Source organism: Eurosta solidaginis, chromosome 1 (assembly GCF_040869045.1).
Source record: "Eurosta solidaginis isolate ZX-2024a chromosome 1, ASM4086904v1, whole genome shotgun sequence".
Classification (NCBI taxonomy): Eukaryota; Metazoa; Arthropoda; class Insecta; order Diptera; family Tephritidae; genus Eurosta; species Eurosta solidaginis.
In genome coordinates, this window is record NC_090319.1 from 324,353,433 (window position 1) to 324,379,499 (window position 26,067).

Genomic DNA, 26,067 nt, shown 5'->3' on the forward strand with positions numbered 1-26,067 from the left:
AATGTAAACTTGAAATACTCCCAGCCAGTATCATCAAACCTTACAAACATTGTTCTCACTGCTAACCTCTTTTTACAACTTTGCCTCAAACCATTGCCCTTATTCTTAAATTTACTCTCAATCTCTCTCTTTCTCAAGTTTGGCTTTTTTCCGCACGTTAAATTACTAAGACCTAGTTTACATATAACGACATTATCTTCATTTTCGTACATAACTGCTTATCTTAAATTATATAACTAGATTTCCCATATAAATTTTCCCTCTCGATAATCGGTAATTATGAGCAAATTTTAGACATACGTATTTTTTTAATAGAAAATGTTCCACCTCCAGAGTGTAATTTCTAATTGGAAGCACAAAATAAAAGAGAAACGTAAACATTTTACAGAAAAATTAAATGCTTTGTAGGGCAATGCTGTTTTTTCTTTATGTAGACAAAAAAACGGATGTTGTTTGTATATTTTTTGTGACAATTGCTGGTAAAATTATTGAAAAAAGAAAAATTAAGTGGAAATAATCATTCATTAATAATAATAGCTAAAGATATTGGCAACTTTTCCAGCAACGAAGTCAATTTCCTGTTCCAGCTTGAGGAAAACAAGAAAACCAGGTTTACTAGTGCATCTTCGGTCCAACTTTGTTTAGCCTTATTAAGATAGGCGTTCAAACAGAGTTTAAAAAGTTTAAAAATCCCTGAAAACTGCAATTTGCGTTTAAACGACGAATGTAGTTAGAATTTCACTGAAAAATAGGGTATAAGAAATAGTTTACATATAACGAGATTATCTTCATTTTCGTGCTTAGCTCCAAATCGTTAATTATACGAGTATAACTATATTATGAACAATTTTAGAGATGCGGATTTTTTTCATAGAAAATGTTCCACCTCTAAGATATGATCTCTAATTGGAAGCACCAAATAAAATATAAGTGTGAAGATTTGAAAATTTGACAGAAGATAAGATTGAACATGTCTAAACACGTAGATTGTCTACTGAGTATTTATTGAAGGGTAGCAAGATCTTTCTGGCCGAAAGTGGATGACAGAAGGTCTGTCGAAGTACTTGGGTTCACTAAGGCTCATCTATCAGTGGTCATTGGCGTTTTGAGAGGGCACTGTCCCATGGGTATCCATGCGGTACGTCTCAATATACTGCAAGCGCCATCATGCTGCAGCTGTATGTGGAATCATCACATCACTTTATGCTGGATTGCCCAGCTTTTGCCAGAACGAGGCACAGGTATTTCGGTGGCGACTCACTTGGATCTCCCGAGGATTTATCCAAGGTTGAGATCGGTATCATTCGGAACTTTATAGTTGCTACCCAACGAATCTCTAAGTAGCTTTATTTACGTCACTGCTATTTTATTTTATTTTATTGTATGTGGTATCACATCGGACCTTCATGTTGTCCCGATTAGGGTAGCTACCACCAAACCTAACCATGTGTAAACTCGGTTTAGGTCTTATAGGGCAAAATTGTTTTGAACTAAAGCCGAAAAAGGTTAAAAAATGTAAAAATATAAACTTGTAAACACTTCTGGTTTTAAAACAAAATCATAGAGTTTAAACTTACTGCTGCGAATCCGAAAACTAAACATTTCAGTTTTAAAAAATATTCAAAGCGGAGTCGCGGCAGTGGTTGGCAAACACTCCGAGCGTATTCTGCCATGAAAACATTTTAATCTAAGATTAATCTGTTCCGTTCGAAGTCGGTATAAAATTTGTAGGTCCTGCCCCGTCGATTTGTAGGAAAAATTAAAGAGTAGCACGACACGAATTGAAAAAGAAGAAGCTCTGTCGAAGGCGTCCGGAGGTATATTTCGTCTTCAATTTTTTGTTTTGTTATGTATATAGTTTACTGGTTTAAAATTTAAGCCAAGCTCTTTGCAGTTATTTTCACGTAGACCGGTATAATTTAAATTTTTAACCAAATTCTGTTTGATTATATATGTAGTGCCAACTAGTTTAAGATTTGGCCACAATTGCTTAACGTGTATTTACTCATATTTGTCAAACTTATGCGTTAGATAAAAACGCAAGTTTCATACATATATATAAATAGCGGCCTACAATTGAAAAAATAATTGTTGCTCAATTCGGAAAGTGATACTAATATATACATATATATGTATTATACTGTTTATTTAACTAAAAAATGTTATGAAATCTCTACATTTAAGGAGTCACCTTAAAACAATGTCAACCAGTTAACCTTATGCTTTAATTTGGACTTGATATTTCAGTCAACAGACGATGTGTCGGCTGATAAAAAGTGCACATTATATGTCAAGCTCAGATGATTAAAATTGACATCAAAATTTTTTTCAAAAATATTGTAGCACTGAGAAAAATTTTAATTCAAAATTTGTTCATTAAGGGGGCCATCAAAATTCTTTAAACATATAAGATAATTTTTTTTTTTAAGTTTCAGTGTACATTAGAGCGGGTCAAATTGTATATATGGATTTTTTTCATCATATAGCAAAAACGTAATATACAGATGATTCTAAGAAAATTTGCTGAAGACACCATAAGTAGCTCTAAGACCGATTTCGAGTCCCCGACTTTTGCAAAATAGATATTTTGCCATATGTATGTAGGGTTTGGCCAAAAAATCGTCATAGCTTCTGATAGAATTATAGGAAAAATATCATATTGGGCCTACTTTAAAAATATTTTACGTACATTTCATAATCTGAATTAATATCTATAGTGTTTTTGAATTTTAGTAGAGATATCAAGCTTAAATTATGAGAAATTAGCCTAAATTGAACTTTTAACTATTATACTATCATTTTTAACATATTTCTTATGGAAATTTTTTTTCTTTCTTTACTGCTAAAATAAGTTCAGAACATTTCCAGCAACTTTTATTCAGACAATTTTTCTTTTTTCGAATTTGTTTTAGTAGAAAAAAATTTTCAAAAAAAAACCTATATTTTCAAGTAATAAGCAAAAAAAACACAATTTCTTATAATTTTAATGTAATTTATTTAAAAAATTATTTTTTTACTTATAATTGACCATTTTAACGTATTTTTCAAAATAAAAGTAATGCTATGTTATTATTTTTTAAGATTACTTTTTTGCTAAACTCCTGATGGAAAAAAATTTGACCCGCTCTGGTGTACATATAATTTTGTATATGTCTTGTGATTTGCACTTCAATATAAAAATTTTTGAATAGCACTGTATATGTTAGTACAACTGGGTATATAAATATTTTAAACTGAACCAAACCAATTGATTTATCTTGCGAAAGCAGAAAATGGGGTGTGTCTTTTTTTTGGAATTTTTTGTTAAACACAAAAACAGCAACTTACTTTGTGGGCTTGCTCTATATAAAACCCATAACTACTTACTTACATATACTCACTATTGCACAATAGCAATTTTTGTTTTAATTTTGTTTATTATGCAATACAACTTTTTCTGAAAAAATATACAATGAAAATTTATTATGTAACGAAAACATTTATTCTTCCTAGATAAACAGATAAAATAATATGGCACGTTTAAGAAAATTATGAACAATTATACTCCTTTGTGTGTTTACTTAAAGGGCACCAGAGCTTTTTTGATGTATTAAAAGTTATTATATTGCTACAACAATTGGATTGCCAATAAGTTGAGTACAATAATATTGGCTATTTATAGCAATAGCAAGGTATCTTAAAAAGTGCCATGCTACCGAATGTTGTATGTTACTCAAGGGCATTGTATTCCACGAGATAATAAATACATGAACATTAATTCAATTAAATTTTAATTAAAAACTAAAATATTGTTTTCCATTAAATTAAATTAAAAACTGTATACAGTAATGTTTGTAGCACAGATAAAGCTATCTAAATATACATACAGTTACTCAGAGTATATGCAAGTGGTACGGTTAAAGCCCCGTCACATAAGCAGTTTTTCATGTACATAAATGCGTTTAACTCAATCTTACACATTATTATGGAAAAGGGCAGATTGAGCGATACTGGCACCATCTGACATTAAAAAGTAGCTATCTTCCAACTTTTATTGCAAGCAAAGCACAAGAAGAAGTATTTGACATTTGCTTTTGCTGAGCGTGCTTTCACACTTTGCAAGTGAAATTATTTTTCCCACTCGTTGGTAACTTTTTTAACATTTTTCACAGTTTAAAACTGCAATTTAACAAATGAATAGAACACAAAATATGTATGTACTTAAGCTAGTACTTTTCGTGTATTGAATTGTTGCATCAGACGAGGTCTAATTTAATTTTGAAGACATATTTCAAATCCCTAAGGTTTTGAAATCAAAAACATGTACGTGGGTATTTCAAAGATGTTTTACAATATAGATATTAATTGAAAGCTGCTGATGAGGGAATTAACACATTTGTTTAGTGTTTGAGATATCGTAACCAGTTTCCGAGATAACGGCCAAAATATAGTTCAGGGGTATTATTATAAATAAAACTATAAATAAGGTCACTACATTAGTAGCTTAATAGCGGTTTCTATATTACTTGGCTTTCGTATGCACCAACAAAATGCTACGGTAATGCATTTATGGAGAACATTTGAGGGCCGATCAGGAGTGTATTTAAGTATTTTACTTAAGAGAGCCGTAACACATTTTTGGATTATTTAAACTTAGGTAAAGAAGATAGCTCGAACTTTTCTTTACAATGACATACCGCCATATACATACATATATACTGTGACAAATATGAGTGACACTAAGTGATACTCACATCCCTAGTCTGATGCTAAGTAAATGAAGTCACAACAACAATAAAGCAGACAGTCACTTGTATCTACATAAACGAATCAATCATTATGTCTACACATACATATGTACATACACGCAGCTGAGAAGCAACGCACGACCACATGCATATAACTGAGATACTCCCGAAAGAATGCAATGAGAGAAGCTATAAAATCGTGCAATTGTAGTTACAGCTGAGAAATTTGATAGCTGATGGCCAACTTGTAGATTCTGGAAATGGAAGCGCCTAAAAGATGCGAACGAGGAAATCAGAAAGTATAAAAGCAACAACAGTCCAGGCGCAATAATTCAGCTTTGATTAAGACGCTATCTGGCGAGCAATAGCAGTATTATTTATTGAGAAGTACTTTAATAAAGGCCATTTTTCCATTATTCAATATTGGAGTTATTTATTCAACAGTTTAGTGATTCGAACTTAGTAGAAGATTGCAAATAAGGGGAATTGCAAGTAAATTCGTTACAATACCATAAGTAGGGCACAATTTCTGGATTTGCATATGTGCTGAAGAACCTTCAGAGTTGAAATTTCAAGTAGAACTGGTTAGTATCTCTACCAAAAAATCAATGTAACATTATTCCTTCAGTCCGCTTCCTTTTATGGTAAGCGTACGAACCATTTCTTGGTTGTGTCAGTGAGCTATACCGACGCACAAAAATTAACAAGCAGCTAGCTTAATTTATAGTGCTTCGGAAAAAGTTTATAGAGAGGAGGTAGTTTACGCAATGGTACAAATCTTAAATTGACATAGCTTCGAAACATTGTCATAGGAGTAAAAGTTTTTGAAAAATGCGGAGTCCTTGTACCGGCCATAACCATACTCACAAGCAAAGAACCTATTTAAAGTACATGTGAGGAGTTTCGGGTGATCGTATGCAGGGAAAACTGTATGTTACTTGCCCACCGGTAACGGGATTCGAAAAGTCCTTTTTAATTTGCAGTGTTGAAATTAGAGATGTTTTTAGACAACCCAAAAATAAAAGAAAAGATTTTTTATTTCTAAGTTCCACGCACATAAAGTAGCGGATGATAGCTAGTCATATATAAAATCAATCAATATAGTCCAGCCTAGCATATCGTCTAAAACAGACTTTATATATATGTATATATATTTTTCAAATTAATAAATCAATATATCAAACGAAACACAAGCGCTTGTTAGCTTCATAAAAACTCCATGGTGCCTAAATGCATGCTATAAAAACATATTATTGCGCTTAATTGAGGGACACACTTAAATGTTGCGCATACGCCCAGTTGCACCACGAAACAGACGTCATGGGGCTTACAAATTTAATAGATTGAATCAACCCATATGGTTGAGCAGTAAATTCCAATAAATAATAATAACAATAATAATAATAATAATCATGGCCGGAAGGAATTTCGAGCCGAGATTTTCAATTTTTTTTTTTTGGTCCTTTTCATGTTTGTCCTCAAATTTCAACACAAAATTGAGAAATCTTGCAACCAGTTTTTGAGCACCTTCCCGTGGAGCTAGAGTCTTGAAACTTAGAGCATAATTCAGAACCTAATGAAAATTGAACACGTGGGTGAAAAAGCCTTCGCTAGGGTGCGCAGGGATCGTGGTGTTAAAAAAACGTCCGAATTTGAAAATTTCGCATTCGAGTTTTAAGTAACTTCTCGATAACCTAGAGACCTCTTACTTTGAACATAGCTTAGGGATATATTAAGTTGTAATATTTAGGATAAGAATTTTTATTTGATGAAGCAGTGATTTATTTAGAGCCGTTTTCATCATATCTAGGCAAGTTAGATTTTACATGGAGGACTGAAGTGAGGACAAAACCTGCTGCCGTCGAGCAAGATTCAGAGTATTCACGCCTTGGCAACCACACCACTGTTGGCATCCATAATTCTGAAATCCAGCGTAGAATGACTTTTGCCAACAAATGCTACATTGGACTAGGTAGGCAATTGAAAAATAAAGTCCTCTCGCCAAACGAAAATCATGCTCCACAAGTCACTTATCGTACGCTTCCTGCCATATGGTGCAGAAGCAATGACCATGACAACATCAGATGAAGCGGCTTTGAGAGTGTTGGAGAGAAAAGTTCTTCGTAAGATTTACGGACCTCTAAGCGTTGACGGCGGCAAGTACCGAAGAAGATTTAATTAACTAAGTGAATTAAAACGCAGCGGCTACGCTGGCTAAGCCAGTTTATGCAAATAAAAGATGATGCAGCGGCTAAGAAAGTACTTTTTATCCCAAAACGCCAATGGAAGCAGAGAAAGAGAGCGGCCTCCACTCAACAGGAAGGGCCAGATGAAAAACGACTTCCCTTGGCTCCACCAAATGGCGAAGAAGCGACTGGTGTGCCTTGTTGGACTGCCATAATCGTTTAAACGGTTAAGCGCCAATTAAGTATGTAAGTAAATTCCATATATGAGGAAAAAGTGTACATTTAAATTTCGCAATGTACCACAAGGCAGAAATAAATTATCATACATACATCAGACCGCATTTTCCTGCTTACCAAAATTACTTATTAACACATGAATTGCCAGCATGCCACGCTTTCATTTTTTATGTACATTTGTATGAATGTCATGAATGAAAATGTCTACACAAAAGGCGCCAAACAGTCCTTTTCCACCGAAAAGTTTGGCAAATAACAAACCAAGCGAATCGTACAAAGATTGACGTCAGCTTATAATTTTTCAATTTATGCGAATCGTACTCTCACAAATAAAGATACACACCCCGATTCAAAGCGATGATAGATTAATTATATAACTGTAGTGAATAGACAGACATATGTAAATTCATATGTCTGTATGTTAGAAAAACCCATTATTATTTATGTATGTATGTACATCATTAAATGCTCAAACGATTTCTGCTATAATAACTTTTACATTATAAACAAAAGCAATTCAAATACCACAAATAAATAAAAACAAGTGAGGACGGGCCCGTCTATGGCTCATACCTCTCAGGAATGAAGCTGAGAAATAATCATATCCCATTCGTAAGGTCCGAATAATCGGCTATATTAGATGTGTAATTTTATATAATATACTAGCAGACCCGGCAGACGTTGTTCTGCCCTAAATTTGGCCTATCTGCATATATTTTAATAAGCTTTTCCGTCTAACTCTGCCCTACCCCTCTACACTTTTTCCTAATCTTTTTATTCACTCCTCCCTCCGCCTTTTTCGCTTCATCTCTATCTTCATCTCATTATATCTCTTTCTCAGTCTCTTTCTCTCTTTTCTCTTCTCTCAAGTTTTTCTTCTTCTTCTTCATCTCTTATTGCCAGTCCGAGAGGGTGGTATATATTTTGTTTCAGTCCCATTCCGAGTCTCAGTCCCAGTCCCACTTCGAGTCTCAGTCTCAGTCCCAGTCCTAGTCCTAATCCCAGTCCCAGTCCGTCTCTGGTATACTTCGCGGAAAAAAGCATCGTAAATACTAATATAGGCAAATGTATATACCAAATTTCAGTCAAATCGAATAGGACGTATGTAAATAGGTATGTGGGTATTATTAATTCATGTCTTTATTCCGGCTTCGCATGCATATTTATCAGTTTTGCCAGGTTGATGCGACTAAATCGAATATCACAATGAAAATTACTTTAAAGCTCTCAGCAACAGCTTTCATTTGATATCCATAATACACACACATTCAAGGGTTATCCGGGTCCATGTTTTCGCCCATATCTCGAGACCCTAGTCACTCAGCGGTGTAAAACTTAGTCTGTATTATAGCACACATCAACAGCTTCAATTTGATACCCATAATATAAAAACACATTCTATGTGTATCCGGGTCCACCTTTTGAGCTATATCTCGAGACCCTAGCCTCCCAGTTGTATGAAAATTATCCTGTACTATAGCACTCATCAACAGCTTTCATTTGATATCCATATTGTATAAACACATTCTAGAGGTACCCAGGTCCACGCTTTGGGCTATATCTCGAGACCCTAGCCTCCCAGTTGTATGAAAATTATCCTGTACTATAGCACTCATCAACAGCTTTCATTTGATATCCATATTGTATAAACACATTCTAGGGGTTTTGATCTCAAGACCCTAGGCACGTAGCGAAAAAAAGGTAGACGTTGGCCGATTCTCAGACCTACCCAATATGCTCACAAAATTTCATGAGAATCGGTTCAGCCGTTTCGGAGGAGTTAAGCCTCTAAAACCGTGACAGAAGAATTTTATATATTAGATTTTGAATTTTTTCTAAAAAAAAAAATCATAACTCAAGAATGGTTAAACCGATTTGGGATTTCAAAATCAACTAACCATCACCTCTCCTTCCTGTATCTTTCCTAAAAATTTCATGGCAATCTTTCTATCCGTGCTCGAGTTATGGAGTGACAATCAAAATGTACACTTCTTACTATATATATAGATTAATAATATAAATTAAATAAACATGAAGAGATTTACAAGGTATAATCGAAACAGCTCTCGCCTTGTCCGTCCTGATGTCAAGTTGTTTAAATTTTTCCTAAATTATTAAATAAATTATAAAATTAAAAATTGCTTCAAATAAACGTTTTCATACATTTAAAGCAATAAGTGCAATCCTCGCTTAACTCATACAAAAAATAAAATAAAAAAATTTTAGCACTTCCTTTATATAAATGGACAAAAATCAGCAAAAAATGTCTGCTTCTATAAAGACATATTCTTGCTAAACTTTGATTTTTAAATTGTGACATAGAAATTGCAAAAATATTTATGAGAAGTAAAAATATAAAAGTGGAGCGCACATTACTTGGATTGGAAAGTTAGTAGGAAAGGAGATATTATTAGTCAATCAATTCGCTGATTTTTGTCCATTTATATAAAGGAAGTGCTTAAAATGTTTGTATTTTATTTTTATTTTCTCCTTTTCTTATATTTTATCGGTGTCTTAACCTATCTGTGAAGTTTTACAGTTGTAGCTCAATGAGAACTTACATAAAAATCAATCCCAAAATTCCCTCCGTTCCGTTTGATTTTTCTAAATATCTCAGTCCGTGCGCCCCCTAGCGAATGGTTTTGTATCGTGTCATCGGCTGTCGTCGACCTTTGAATTAAGTTTGAAATTTCAAGTCTGTAGCTCAATGAGAAGTTACTTAAAAATCGATTGCAGGATTTGTATGAAAAGTGGACAAACATTCAACCGACCTAATATAAAGAAAGTAAAATAAAAATATATAGATCAGTAATCCTCACACTAAGTTTCACATTTCTTGTTGGCTGCTATCACCACGCATCACTTATCTGAACCATATATGTTGTATACTTAAATATTTTATTATATATGAAGCTTCTAGCTCTGAAATGGTGTAGTAACTGCGAAAATTTTCTTATCTGAACAAATGGGAGATATGATTTTTATACAAACGATCTATATGATTTTTTCAGACAACAATATGTGTTATATACGAAGGCATATATGGAAGGCATTTAAATCATCAATATGAATTAAATGAGGAAGATTTGATGTCTTAAAGGGTGGACCTCAAATTATCTGGGTGGCCGGCAGGCATCAGTGCAATTTAGAAACGCAACGTCAAAACCAAGAAGAATTAAACAAGGGGTGCCACAGGGTGGTGTCCTAACCCCACTTTTGTTTAAATTCTACATATCAAAGCTACCTTCACCCCCAGAAAGAGTTACTATCGTTTCCTGCGCCGATGACTGCATAATAATAGCCACAGGTCCAGGCCCACAGTTCGATGAGATTTGTAACAAAATAAACGGCAACCCCCTGATCTTTACAGTTGTTTCACCTCGCGAAACCTGACATTATCACCGACCAAATCATCGGCGACCTTATTTGCAACATGGACGTCCCAAATGTCGACCATTTTGAAAATCCACGTCAATGGCACTACGCTACCGACTGTCTTACACCCCAAAATCTTGGGTGTGACGTTCGATTGAATTGCCTGTACGCAAAGACCAATACCCTAAACTTGCAGAAGAGGAGCGCACACTCCCTAGGGAAACGTGAGTCACTCTAGCTCAACTTCGATCTGGATACTGTAACAGGTTAAACTCTTACCTATCCAGAATCAACCCCAACATACAAAATGTATGCCCTGCTTGCAATGTGTCCCCACACGACACCAACCATCTCTTCAATTGTAATGTGGAATCAACGCCTCTAACACTCCTCCCATTATGGTCCACCGCTGTTCAAACAGCAAGTTTCCTTGGACTCCCGTTAGAGGATATCGTGACAAATTCAATACTTACACCATTTCATTTATTAAAGCTAGACGACTGAAATTAGGTGAGGAGGTATATGAGACTAATCCCTACCTCCTCGGGAAAAATTGGGGATAAGAAAAAGGGGCGTGGCATCTCCCATACAAGTGGGGGTTGGGATTAGTCTAATATATTAGCCTATATAGTACTGCTTTTATTTATACCCGAACGACGTCGGATACTCTGCTCGTTTTCAATAATTTACGAAAAATCATATATGTAATACTCCTATATTGCTAATGGAAAATGCTCGCAATGTGTTTTGAATTCGAAATCAAAACAAGACAGCCTATAAAATTTTTGTGATTGTAGCAGCATAAGTGTGACAAGAAAAAATTAAAATTTAGGTACATTCGATTATTGAATACAAAAACAAAAAGTTTAAACAGCAATATATCGGCACTCTGATGTTTGGGAATGTACCTAGCCTTTTGTAGCAATATAGGAGTTTTACATATATGCGAAAATAGAAAAACACTAAAAATTTAAAAAATTTATTTTCGCTGTATTTGCTGCAAAAGATAATATGGCTTTTTTGAAAATAGGTTTATTTATATTTGATTAGGTGCAACATCTATGGGTAGTTGCGCATGCATGCGGCTGCTTTCCATTTTAACTATTTTTTGTAAAAACGAAATATTTTTGGAGGCTGCTCAGAGATGTTCGCTTAATGGAGCAAAAGGCCCTGTATGAAAAGGGAAACTTAATTATTTCATTAAATAGAATTGTGATTCGATTAAGTTTCTGTGTGAAAACGGTACAAAACTTTATTATAATATTATTTTAATGTTGAAATATAACATTTCTATGTTCAACCAATTTTTAGATAATAAAAGCAGTAATATTTGTTTTATACTGCTTTCTTGTCTTTGAAAAATGGCTTACTGATTTTTTGGCTGGAAATTTTAAGATATTCGAAATATAAAACCAATTGTAAATCTTGTTTTATCTTAAAATTTTAATTTTTATTGATAAAAATATTTAAGTTAATGAGTAAAGGGTTAATTAAACTTCCTTAACCCTAACGCCATAGTCGTAACCATCTCCAATGTGATCGATTAATGGTGCCTTAACCGAGAAATAGTGAAAATTTCATAAAAATGAAGAAAACGCAAAAATTACAAACATATTTCACAAAAAATAAGTCTCTTAGTCATAACGTATCCAAAAAAAATGAATAAAATCTACAAAAGTTATTAAATTCATCAACTGAAATATTTTTAGGTTATGGCTTTGGCGATTGGTTGGCTATGGTAAGGTTATGGCGTTAGCGTTATGGTATGGCACCATTAATCGATTACATTGATTTCAAGAAGGTAGGTTCGATCAGCTGTTTTATCTGGTTATGGTTATAAGTCACCATTAATTGGCCCTTAAATTTTTGCCGCAGAAAAATATTGGCATAAAAATTTCGGAAAGTCAGTAAGTGAACTTTACTGCCTTTTTGCTATAGACGGCAGATTAATGTCTTAACTTTTTTCTTCTAGTTGTTTGCACTCTAACAAATTTTACTTAGAAATATTTCTACAAACACATAAATGCTTAAGCTACGTTGTATGTATGTCACTGCACGTTTATTTACTTAAGACAATATAAATTTAATTTACTTTTCTATTTCTTTTACGAATTTTTTTTTTCAGCAATTGCGTAAGTAAATTCGCTCGTGTTTGGTGTGTTCCACTTATCTCGTACAACTGGTGCTCCACCAAAGACAAAGTAAACTGGCAAGGCAATGTCAACGGTTTGCGATTGTAATTACTATACCGCATTGTTGTACAGATGTATGTATGTACATATGTATATTGTACAATGTATTTATATATGTTATGTATGTATGTTAGTAATTTTGCAACAGAAATGACAATGACACCGAGAAGAAAATACTCAACAACAACAACAACCATCCATCTGTGGTTGCTGCATGTCAAAAAAAAGTAATTTTATTTAATATAATTTCAAAGATTTACAACAACAACAATATATATACATGAGGGTGGCCGAGAGTTTCCAGTTTGTTCCCCAGCTTCCTAAATTTTAGGTCTTTTTGCTTAGCGCCGATAATAATTTTTTTTTATTTTTTGAATATAGGAGAATAGTAGGATATTTTGACTCTTACGGCCCGATTCTTAGCGTTACCGGTAAAATAGTACCCAGAACATTATGTAACCGAAAATCGTTACCAGTTGTTTTATTCGCGATTCTGGCCAAAGTGGTAACGCTGTCATCACCGAAAAACTCACCAGTGTCTGTGGTGAAATTTAAAAGTTGGTTTTCTTCACTTTACCCATGGCGGAACGATACAAGGTGGCAGCATGGGACAGCTGAATATAAACTTGTTTTATTTAATTTGATACATCAACTTCCGGCGCAGTACGATTTTGACATTTGTCCATCGAATTTACAAAAACGAAGTACATGGAATTTTTATTTATGTTTGTAGGTATGTCACCGTGTATGGTTCCGCCATGGCTTTACCGAATATGTGTCACTCGTAGATACGATGTTAACGAATAAACGGGACGATGTGTATATACATATGTGCATACATGCATACGTTTTTACATAGCTATATTGTAATATATACTCTGAAAGTACATGGAAACAAATATGTATAGCAAGAGGCAACAGTTTTTTACTATTATGTTTACTTATTTGCGCTCACAATTCTTGATTTTTCAGTATTGCCTTTTTCTAAACAACAGCTTTTGTGTGGTTACATCGATGTTTCCACCTATTTTAGTGGGTAAACAATTATCCGGCTACTTTTGGGGGCAGAATACCAAAAGGGTACAAAAGTTACTACATGAAGAAAGTTGCCGTGGTGAAGAAAGTTGTTACCACATTAGAATCAGGCTGTTACTTGTTTCTTCAGAGGTACATGGTAACTACGTTTTCAATCAAAAAAAACATGTATCGAAAAAAATTTAAATATATACTGATCGAAACATGTGATTGGTATTTTTGTTTTGATCAAGCGTATAAAACTCTAAATATATTAAAACAAGTAAGGATGGGATTGTATTCGGCTGTGCCGAAGACTTCATACTGTAACGAATATCGGGAAACTCCGCTTATTTTACACCTTCTGCTAACGCTCTAATCGCAAAATTGTTGAATAAATAACTCCAATACTCAATAATGCAAAATGGTCTTTATTAGACTACTTTGAAAGTACTTCACAATAAAACTTAACTGCACAACCAATAGCGTGCTTAAATCAAAACTGTTCACTGACTACTCAACTTTCGCTGCTTTTAAACTCTCTGTTGTTTCGATTCACCCATTTCTCCTAATGTCTCGTAACTTCGCGAAATTCATGCCTGGTTACCAGCCACATATGTACATGTATATTTGTAGTTTATAGTCTCTCGCATAGCCATGTGCGTGTGTATATGTGAGTACTACTTCGGCAGATGATTACATGTGTTTGCGAGTATCTCTTCGTTGCCTTGTATGTACATATGTGTGTAAATGATGATTGATTTGTTTACGTACCAAGAGTGGTAACTTACTTTATTGTTGTTGTGCCTTTATGTACTTAGTATCAGATTAGTGATGTGAGTATCACTTAGTGATACTAATATTCGTCACAATACATGACTGGAGCTCAACAATAAAATTATCCCATTCATAATATATTAAAAAATCAGCTGCACAAGATATATATATTATATACATAGTGAACAGATGTACATACTTAAGGGACAATTTCGATAAATATAAAATAAAAAACTAATTTAAAAAAAGTTTTAAGTTAAACGGTTTTATAAAAATCAATACTTACATTAAGTAATAATAATACTAAAAGCTAGAAAATACTTAGATAGGTACTAGGTACTAGTCATCACACTCCTCATCAATCTAGGGCGTTAATTAAAAGCGTGGGTCTCGTCAAATTTCTATTGATAGTCATAAGTAAGACCAACTGAACTTTAATCAGGTTATGCTACGCCTCACATTTTTAGAAATTTCACGCGCCCAACGCTTTTATTTAATTGTCTGATCGACGCCCTAGATTAATGACGAGTGTGATGACTAGTACCTAGGACCTATCTAATTATTTTCTAGCTTTTAGTATATTATTATTATTTAATGTAAGTATTGTTCTCAATAAAACCGTTTAACTTAAAAAAATTTTTTTTTATTATTTTATTTTCAAGTTTTTAGTCTTAATTGCCTATTATTTCTCATTCTATTTAGTTCATTTAGTGGCACATTATTGCGACGACTCTTTCCTGACAATTTGTTACAATCTAAGTCCTCGAACTCCAAAGTATTTTGATGTCACTTCTACCGGACTTAATGTAATATTTGTTCCAAATATGAGCCAAATCGGACCAGACGAACGGATGAACGGACAGATGGACATAGCACGATATTTATTTTCGAATATGTTTGATTACAGAGCCCGCTACATGCAGTTTTTAAGTGGCTAATATGCCCAAAAGTAGACTTCAATTTTATGAAAAAATTTTGTATGAAGAAGTTCAAAGAGCAATTTGTTATTCCGCAAAGTGAGCCTTCCAAAAAATAAAACTATATATTTAAGGAAAATAGTTGCACTTTCAAATTTTGTTAGTTGTTTCTTAATAAAAAATAATAAGTCTTCATGACGAAAAATCTTAAAAAATAGGGCACAAATATCTCGAAAACCAAAACTAATTGTAAATTTCTGACATCGGATACATATTCAACGCACCGAGGCCCTTAAAAAGAATTGGCTCTTTCTGGGTCTAAAATTTGTCGGTCTGTGTACTCACTGTTGAATTCACAATGATAGCAACCTCACTTTTCTGGGAAACCCTCCTATTTCGACAAACTTTGGCTATTTCTCTAGAATTTTACACAAACCAGTATAGAATTACAAGCTCATTCAGTGGTTGATAAAAGAAACGAAAGGAAAAATTGGCAAAGCGTAAGTTAATAGAAATGTGTCAATTTAAACGCATTCACTAAAGCACTGGTATATAAGTAGAATAAAAATAATAATAACTATTAGGTTATTTGTCCAAAGAACTTATTCAGTTTCATTTTCAAGCCTGATAAGCGCTGTAAGGCGTTACTATTGTAACGAATTTAGGGAAATTCCGCTTATATGAAATGATCTGCTAACGTTCAAATCGCTAAACGGTTGAATAAATCACTCCAATATTCTGTATTACAAAATGGTCTTTATTAGACTACTTTGGGAGTAATACAATTATACTTCACTTCGCAACTGATAGCGTGTTTAAATCAAACTGATTCATGCTTGCTCAGCTTGCGCTGATTTTATACTCTCTGTTGCTTCGTTCGCATATTTCTCCTAAGGTCTAGACGTTTCACCTTCTAGAACTCTTGTAGCTCATGCTTGGTGTATATTTGTAGTTTAAAGCCATATACATGTGTATGTGTGAGTAACTACTTCCGCTGATGACTACATGTGTATGTGTGATATGAAATATTTCTTCGTCGCCTTCTACATAAGAGTGGCTGCTTTATTGTTGTTGTGCATTTATTTAGTAGCAGCTTAGTGATGCTAATATTCGTCACAATATTCTAGGTGGCGATGAAATTTAATTGGACCGATTTTGGTTATATTCGTAACATAAAAAAAGCTCAGTTTAATAACCTGCCCTCTGGGTCTTTTTCTTCGAAATTCTAGAAATTCATGGATTCATGGGCAGAATTTATATTTTATTCCAAAGTTTTTCCTACTAAGTACTTTTTGGTCGTACAAATTTTATAAAACTGATTGCTTGAATCAGTAAAAATATGGAATATATTTGCTTTCGAACATAAGTACTTTGTGAAGGGTTGAATATGGAGGTCACACCCTTGAACATTTGTAAATGCAGCTGCTTTCTATATTTATATATTTTTACATTGAATGTAAGGTTTTGTAAAACTTCGGTGTATATTCAAAACTGAGGAACAAAGTGGTAGGGCTGAACTCTAGTCAAATTTAACTGTAGTTTAAAATCGCACTGAAAAGGCGAGCCTTGGAGTAAAGTGTTAAAATTGCTAGGGAAGCAGTAAAAAATCAAGCTTTGGAAAAAAGACACCCTAATGTAACAAGGACATATGTACGTAAAAATACTGATAAGAAATATAAATATTTTTAAGTGAATGATAATGTTATTTAATATTCTTTAAGGCGCATAATTTTCTTCATGGTTCTTCCCCATACAGCAAAACAAAAACAAATCGTTGCATGAAATGCTTTCAAAAGCAAATGAGGCAATGAAATTTTATAGATAGGTAGTCGGTATCACGCCAATACGTCGTAGAATGCATTATTATCAGTGCAAGACATCAATAAGTGGTCTCTTTTGTTTATTCTAAGAAGACCACAATGAGTTTATGGACATTAGGGTGGTTCAAAAATAAAGTTTAGTATATTATCTTCAATGTTGCAAGACTTATCTTGTTATAATGATATAACAACGGCTAAGTGAAATATCGTCCTAACTCGGCTTGCAGTTCCAAAACACACGATCTGAGAATATTTTTCTAAAACGTCCTATCCCAGAATTTGTTTCAAAAACGTCCTATCTCTTGGAAAATTGTATTGAATTTATGGTGGGGTAGAGTGGTATTGATAGCAATACTCAGGTAGGGCGTTCTTAAAAAATATTTTGAAATAAGACGCCTTTCAAAAGTTCTCTGAGTTAAGGCAGCGGCGTTAGCTTTTATATTGCAGCAATTAAGGCAGTAATCTCGCATAGCATAGCATCTAAAAGTGTGTTAAGAGTGTGAGAAATCCCTGAAAAGAATCGGGATAGGAAAAAGCATACATTTATGTTGAGTCCCAGGGAATATGGGAATAGATGGGAATGAAAAAGCGGTTGAGCTAGCTAAAAGCAGCACATCCCACAAAGCTTACTCCGTAGACATCTCAATTAGATTGGGAGAAATTAAGAGAAGGCGACTGTTGCACATGATCGACCAAGCGGGAAAGGCGGGAATGCAAGCGCGGTACTCTAAAGTGTCGAAGATCATGTGTAGGTTTCACAACCTTGCGGTCAATGTTTTTAGGCGGCCAATATGATTCACCTTCATAAGCTTATTTCCCATACCTTAGTATTTGCATTATCCCTGCCATTATCAATTTATCGGGAATGACAAAGGACTTCAACGACAAGTTGAGAACGTGCGTCAGGTAGCTTACTCTCCTGGAATAGGTGTTTTACTCCTCCAATCATTAAAAAGGGAGTACTGTGGATTTATGACGGGTATTCTGACCGGACGGCGGCCATCGTGGTGTGATGGTAGCATGCTCCGCGTATCACACCGTATGCTCTGGGTTCGCACCCCGAGCAAAGCAACGTCAAAATTTTAGAAATAAGGTTTTTCAATTAGAAGAAAATTTTTCTAAGCGGGGTCGTCCCTCGGCAGTGTTTGGCAATTGTTCCGGTTGTATTTCTGCCATGAAAAGCTCTCAGTGAAAACTTATCTGTCTTGCAGATGCCGTTCGGAGTCGACATAAAACATGTAGGTCCCGTCCGGCCAATTTGTAGGGAAATCAAGAGCAGCACGACGCAAATTGGAAGAGAAGCGCGGCCTTAGATCTCTTCGGAGGTTATCGCACCTTGCATTTATTTATTTTTTTTTTTTTTATTCTGACCGGACACTGCCTTCTGGCGCCAAATGCGTTTAAATTAGGTTTGGTCATTGATGGCAGATCCATAAGTGCCGGTTGGAGCAGGAAACGATATAGCACATTTTGTGCTCTTTCCGTGCGCTTGCCAGGCTAAACTCGAGCGTTTAGGAGTGATACATCTGTCAGATCTAGAAGCAACAAGTGACATAGGCTCTAGAAAGCTTCTAGTATTTTTCAAGAGGACAAAGTTATTTTATAACATAGCCAGGGCCTACGGGGTTTTCAGTTTGGTGTTTACAAACTTCTGGTAATACCATGGACATATTCAGTCAATGTGAGGTCCTCATGGATCGGCCAGTTCAACCTTACCTAAGCTTTTGTCGTAAATTATATATTTAGTGGAATAGCGAAAAACGTTTTCAAGACAAAACTAAAAAGATTTTGATGATATCATGTCAAAATTTGGTATGTCATCGAAAATTGGAGACCTAGAATAATTAAAAAGTACGTCCGTTTGAAAATTTGACATAATTTTTTTATAAGAAAGTGGCTATTCGTCCGAAAAATGTTTACCAGAATGTTTTGCATGCACTTCGAAGACGTACGATTTTCAGAACATGACAGAAAATTTTGATTTAAAGCTTCAGTATCTATAAAATTTAATCGAGGAGTGCAATGTGTTCGAAATCAGGTGCAACCCTGTAGGGAAAATCACTAGTTCAAAGCTGGTGCGCTTCTAGTGCATTCGGAACCACTACTACTTCGCCATCTCTTTTACTTGCTTTCAACTGGCGAATTTAACAAGCCGATGTTATTTCTATGCTATTTCATTGACTCCGTTTTTCCGAAAGCTCCGAACCAGCGGGAATCCGTGGAAAAAATGCATACTCATAGTCGAAACTCCTTAAAGGTAGTAGCAGTTTTTTTTTTGTGGCCTATTTTTCAAATATATGTTAAATATGAATTATAAAAATCCAAACTGTCGGTTTTATAACTGGAAAAAATCTAGTTACTAACGAACTAGTACTTGTTTGGCAAGTTAGGTCTAGTTCCGAACCGGAAATTTGTGTCACTAGTTACTAGTTACATACTCCTCATCAATCTAGGGCGTTAATCAAAAGCGTGGGTCGCGTCAAATTTCTATTGATAGTCATAAGTAAGACCAACTGAACCTTAATCAGGTTATGCTACGCCACACATTTTTAGAAATTTCACGCGCCCAACGCTTTTATTTAATTGTCTGATAAGCACCCTATATTAATAAGGAGTATGAAGACTAGTACCTAGGACCTATCTAATTATTTTCTGGCTTTTAGTATTATTATTATTTAATGTCAGTATTGATTTTTATAAAATCGTTTAACTTAAAACTTCTGACTGGACACTGCCTTCTGGCGTCACATGCTTTAAACTAGGCTTGGTCAGTGATAGCAGATGTAGGAAGTACGGGTTGGAGGAGGAAACGATCGAGCACGTTCTGTGCTCGTGCCCTGCACTTGCCAGGCTAAGACTCCAGCTATTAGGAGTGATACAGCTGTCAGATCTAGAAGCAGCAAGTGGCTTAAGTCCTAGGAAGCTTCTAGTATTTGCCCAGAGGACGGAGTTATTTTATAACATAGGACCTGGTTTTTGATAAGGTTTTTCAGTTTGGTAGTTAAAACAAACTTCTGGTAACACTACGGACTCAATCAGTCTATGTGAGGTCCTCATGGACCGGCCAGTTCAACCTACCTGCCTAGTATTATTATTATTTAATGTAAGTATTGTTCTCAATAAAACCGTTTAACTTAAAAACGATTTTTTTTATTATTTTATTTTCAAGTTTTTAGTCTTAATTGCCTATTATTTCTCATTCTGTTTAGTTCATTTAGTGACACATTATTACGAGGACTCTTTCCTGACAATTTGTTACAATCTAAGCCCTCGAACCCCAAAGTATTTTGATGTCACTTCTACCGGACTTTATGTAATATTTGTTCCAAATATGAACCAAATCGGACCAGGCGAACGGATGGCCGGACAAATGGACATAACACGATATTTATTTTGGAATATGTTTGATTACTGAGCCCGCTACATGCAGTTTTCAAGTGGCTATTATGCCCAAAAGTAGACTTAAATTTTATGAAAAAATTTTGTATGAAGAAGTTCAAAGAGCAATTTGTTATTCCGCAAAGTGAGCCTTACAAAAAATAAAACTATATATTTAAGGAAAATAGTTGCACTTTCAAATTTTGTTAGTTGTTTTGTAATAAAAAAAGTCTTCATGACGAAAAATCTTAATGAATAGCGCATCTAGGTATAAATATCTCGAAAACCAAAACCAATTGTAAATTTCTGACATCGGATACAGATTCAACGCACCGAGGCCCTTAAAACAGAATTGGCTCTTTCTGGGTCTAAAATTTATCAGCCTGTGTACTCACTGTTGAATTCACAATGATAGCAACCTCACTTTTCTGGGAAACCCTCTTTTTTCGAAAAACAAACTTTGGCTATTTCCCTAGAATTTTACACAAACCAGTATAGAATTATAAGCTCATTCAGTGGTTGATAAAAGAAACGAATGGAAAAATTGGCAAAGCTTAAGTTAATAGAAAGGTGACAATTTAAACGCATTCACTAAAGCACTGGTATATAAGTATAATAAAAATTGTAAAACTAATAATAATAACTATTAGGTTATTTGTCCAAAGAACTTATTCAGTTTCATTTTCAAGCCTGATAAGCGCTGTAAGGCGTTACTATTGTAACGAATTAAGGTGAATTCCGCTTATATGAAATGATCTGCTAACGTTCGAATCGCTAAACTGTTGAATAAATCACTCCAATATTCTGTATTGCAAAATGGTCTTTATTCGACTACTTTGGGAGTAGTACAATTATACTTCACCTCGCAACTGATAGTGTGTTTAAATCAAACTGATTCATGCTTGCTCAGATTGCGCTGCTTTTATACTCTCTGTTGCTTCGTTCGCATATTTCTCCTAAGGTCTAGACGTTTCACCTTCTAGAACTATTTTAGCTCATGCTTGGTTAAGGGCTATATACGTGTATATTTGTAGTTTATAGCCATATACGTGTGTATGTGTGAGTAACTACTTCCTCTGATGACTACATGTGTATGTGTGAGATGAAATATTTCTTCGTCGCCTTCTAAATAAGAGTGGCTGCTTTATTGTTGTTGTGCATTTATTTAGTAGCGGCTTAGTGATGCTAATATTCGTCACAATATTCTAGGTGGCGATGAAATTAAGTTGGTCCAATTTTGTTTATATTCGTAACATAAAAAAAGCTAAGTTTAATAACCGTCCCTTTTCAGGACTACAGCAAGGTCTATGGGTCTTCGAAAATCTGGAAATTCATGGATTCATAGGCATAATTCATATGCTATTCCAAAGTCTTTCGTACAAGTGCTTTTTGGTCGTACAAATTTTATAAAAGTGATTGCTTGAATTATTAGTAAAAATCTGGAATATATTTGCTTTCGAACATAAGTATTTTGTGAAGGTTTGAAAATGGAGACCACACACTTGAACATTTGTAATTGCAGCTGATTTCTATATTTATATATTTTTACATTAAATGTAAGGTTTTGTAAAACTTCGGTGTAAATTCAAAACTGATGGACAAAGTGGCAGGGCGAAACTCTAGTCAAATTTAACTGTAGTTTAAACTCGCACTAAAAAGACGGGCGTTAGGGTAAAGTGTTAAAATTGTAAGGGATGCAGTAAAAAATCAAGCTTGGGAAAAAAGGCACCCTAATGTAACAAGGACATATGTACGTAAAAATACTGATAAGAAATATAATTATTTTTAAGTGAATGATAATGTTATTTAATATTCTTTAAAGTGCATAATTTTCTTCATGGTTATTCCCCATACAGCAAAACAAAAGTAAATGAGGCAATGAAATTTTATAGATAGGTAGTCGATATAACGCCAATATGTCGTAAAATGCATTATTATCAGTGCAAGACATCAACAAGTGGTCTCTTTTGTTAATTCAAAGAAGGCCACAATGAGCTTATGGGCATTAGGGTGGTTCAAAAATAAAATTTAGTATATTATCTTCAATGTTGCAAGCCTTATTTTGTTATAATGGTATAACAACGGCTAAGAGAAATATCGTCCTAACTCGGCTGTCAGTTCCAAAACACACGATCTGAGAATATTTTTCTAAGACATCCTATCCCAGAACTTGTTTCAAAAACGTTCTACCTCATAGCAAATTGTATTGAATTTATGGTGGGGTAGAGCGTTATTGATAGCAATAATCAAGTAGGGCGTTCTTAAAAAATATTTTGATATAAGACGCTATTCAAAAGTTTTCTGAGATAAGGCAGCGGCGTTATCTTTTATCTTGCAGCAATTAAGGCAGTAATCTCGCATAGCATAGCATCTAAAAGTGTGTTAAGAGTGTGAGAAATCCCTGAAAAGAATCGGGATAGGAAAAAGCATACATTTATGTTGAGTCCCAGGGAATATGGGAATAGATGGGAATGAAAAAGCGGTTGAGCTAGCTAAAAGCAGCACATCCCACAAAGCTTACTCCGTAGACATCTCAATTAGATTGGGAGAAATTAAGAGAAGGCGACTGTTGCACATGATCGACCAAGCGGGAATGGCGGGAATGCAAGCGCGGTACTCTAAAGTGTCGAAGATCATGTGTAGGTTTCACAACCTTGCGGTCAATGTTTTTAGGCGGACAATATGATTCACCTTCATAAGCTTATTTCCCATACCTTAGTATTTGCATTATCCCTGCCATTATCAATTTATCGGGAATGACAAAGGACTTCAACGACAAGTTGAGAACGTGCGTCAGGTAGCTTACTCTCCTGGAATAGGTGTTTTACTCCTCCAATCATTAAAAAGGGAGTACTGTAGATTCATGACGGGTATTCTGACCGGACGGCGGCCATCGTGGTGTGATGGTAGCATGCTCCGCCTATCACACAGTATGCTCTGGGTTCGCACCCCGAGCAAAGCAACATCAAAATTTTAGAAATAAGGTTTTTCAATTAGAAGAAAATTTTTCTAAGCGGGGTCGTCCCTCGGCAGTGTTTGGCAAGTGCTCCGGTTGTATTTCTGCCATGAAAAGCTCTCAGTGAAAACTCATCTGCCTTGCAGATGCCGTTCGGAGTCGGCATAAAACATGTAGGTCCCGTCCGGCCAATTTGTAGGGAAATCAAGAGCAGCACGACGCAAATTGGAAGAGAAACCCGGCCTTAGATCTCTTCGGAGGTTATCGCGCCTTGCATTTATTTATTTTTTTTTTTTTTATTCTGACCGGACACTGCCTTCTGGCGCCAAATGCGTTTAAATTAGGTTTGGTCATTGATGGCAGATCCATAAGTGCCGGTTGGAGCAGGAAACGATGTAGCACATTTTGTGCTCTTTCCCTGCGCTTGCCAGTCTAAGACTCGAGCGTTTAGGTGTGATACATCTGTCAGATCTAGAAGCAAAAATTGACATAGGCTCTAGAAAGCTTCTAGTATTTTCCAAGAGGACAAAGTTATTTTATAACATAGCCAGGGCCTACGGGGTTTTCAGTTTGGTGTTTACAAACTTCTGGTAACACCATGGAAATATTCAGTCAATGTGAGGTCCTCATGGACCGACCAGTTCAACCTTACCTAACCTTTTGACGTTAATTATAAATTTAGTAGAATAGCGAAAAACGTTTTTAAGACAAAAATAAAAAGACTTTGATGATATCATGTCAAAATTTGGTATGCCCTCGAAATTTGGAGACCTTGAATAACAGCTACGCTCGTTTGAAAAATTTGACATAATTTTTTTTTATAAGAAAGTGGCTATTCGTCCGAAAAATGTTTGCCAGAATGAAATAAAATTAAGAAAATAAAAAGAAAACAAAATTACACAAAAAAAAAATTCGGAAATTTTTGTATTGAATTTTTCGGCCGAATGCGGACAGTCTTTTGGATGCACTTCGAAAACGTACGATTTTCAGAACATGACAGATAATTTTGATTTAAAGCTTCAGAATCTATAAAATCATTCGAGGAGTGCAATGTGTTCGAATGAAATCAGGTGCAACCCTGTAGGGAAAATCACTAGTTCAAAGCTGGTGCGCTTCTTGTGCATCTCTTTTACATGCTTTCAACTGGCGAATTTAACAAAACCGATCTCTTAGGCGGTCGAAATTGTCACCGCTGCATTACCTTTTCTCTAGTTCCGAACTATACAAAAACTTCCACTTAAGAGCTAGTTGTTTATTGGCACTAGAGTGAAAACTTACAGCTAAGATCTAGTTCTTTTATTGGTGCTATTTCGTTGGCTCCGCCTTTCCGAAAGCTCCGAACCAGCGGGAATCTGTGGGAAAAAAGGCATACTCATAGTCGAAGCTCCTTAAAGGTGATAGCAGTTTTTTTTGGTGGCCTATTTCTCAAATCATATTATATATTATTTCTAATTGCTGTTTTTATGTACAGGTCCCTTTTTCGCTCTTATTTTGAATCCAAATCTATAAATAAAGTTTTGCTTGTAAAGATGGAGATTCGGGCTATTAGCGAGCTTTGGGCATTATTGTAGCTCTATTTTTTTTTAAATAATTTGTTAAAAATAAACGATTATGAGCACACAAAAAAATCCATTTGTACTATGGCACTATTATGAATATTTGCACTGCATTACTGACAGTTGCTACCATACGCCATATGGTAGCGCAAGCTGTAAGCTGTAATTGATTGATAGAACAGCTGATTTCTGTTGATATTTGATAAGAGACTTTTATATTGGTTGCGCAAGATATGCACAGGTCCGGCTCGTATATGTTAAATATGAAATATAAAAATCAAAACTGTCGGTTTTATAACTGGAGAAAATCTAGTTACTAACGAACTAGTACTCGTTAAGTCTTGTTCCGAACCAGAAATGTATATCACTAGTTACTAACTTCCCTTCAGGGATGTTTTGTAATGGCTAGTGTACATTAGACTGGGTTGGTTCCCATACAAAAAAAAAGGTGCTAATTTCCACCCCTAAATTTAAAGATTATGTTGAGAGGGTTTTGGAAATTTTTTTTTATTTTTTTTTTTTTTTTTTTTTTTGATCCTTCGAAATACAGCCGAAAAGGTTTTTTCGTTGTAACTTGGTTATTTGACGTCCGATTTTTAAAACTGATATGTCATTATTTTGCTATGAAGTCTTTTTCACATGATTAGGTCAGCTAACAAAATTTTACCCCCCCCCCCCTAATGTGTGCTTTTTTCCTTTCCAAACAAAAGTACTTAAAAATTCAAGAAAATGTTGCTTTGAAACCATATTACTAAAATAATAAATAAAGAAGTTATAGCACTTTCAATATTTATTGCAACTGTTATTTTACCTGATTCTTATTATACTTAGACCTGAAACTCATGATATTTTTGGAGGAAAAATTGCAGGGTTTGCATTGAAAAATTAATAAAGATATGCCAAAGATCATGAATAGGGGAAGTCAAAGTAAA

The 26,067-nt window shown here is 34.8% G+C and overlaps 1 protein-coding gene across 5 annotated transcripts in view; it reads right to left on the minus strand.

The window, feature by feature from the left end:
• Window positions 1-26,067, minus strand: part of Ctl2 (Choline transporter-like 2) — a 169,450-nt gene that overhangs the window by 14,218 nt on the left and 129,165 nt on the right. The window contains exon 1 of one of the 5 annotated variants that reach the window (XM_067761954.1): window positions 12,618-12,681. The exons of 3 other annotated variants lie outside the window; for them this stretch is intronic. The gene's annotated coding sequence lies outside the window, so the exon portion shown is untranslated. Of the gene's footprint in view, window positions 1-9,711; window positions 9,889-12,617; window positions 12,682-26,067 lie in introns of those variants that run through there. One more of the 5 variants, XM_067761953.1, reaches the window with a different exon arrangement.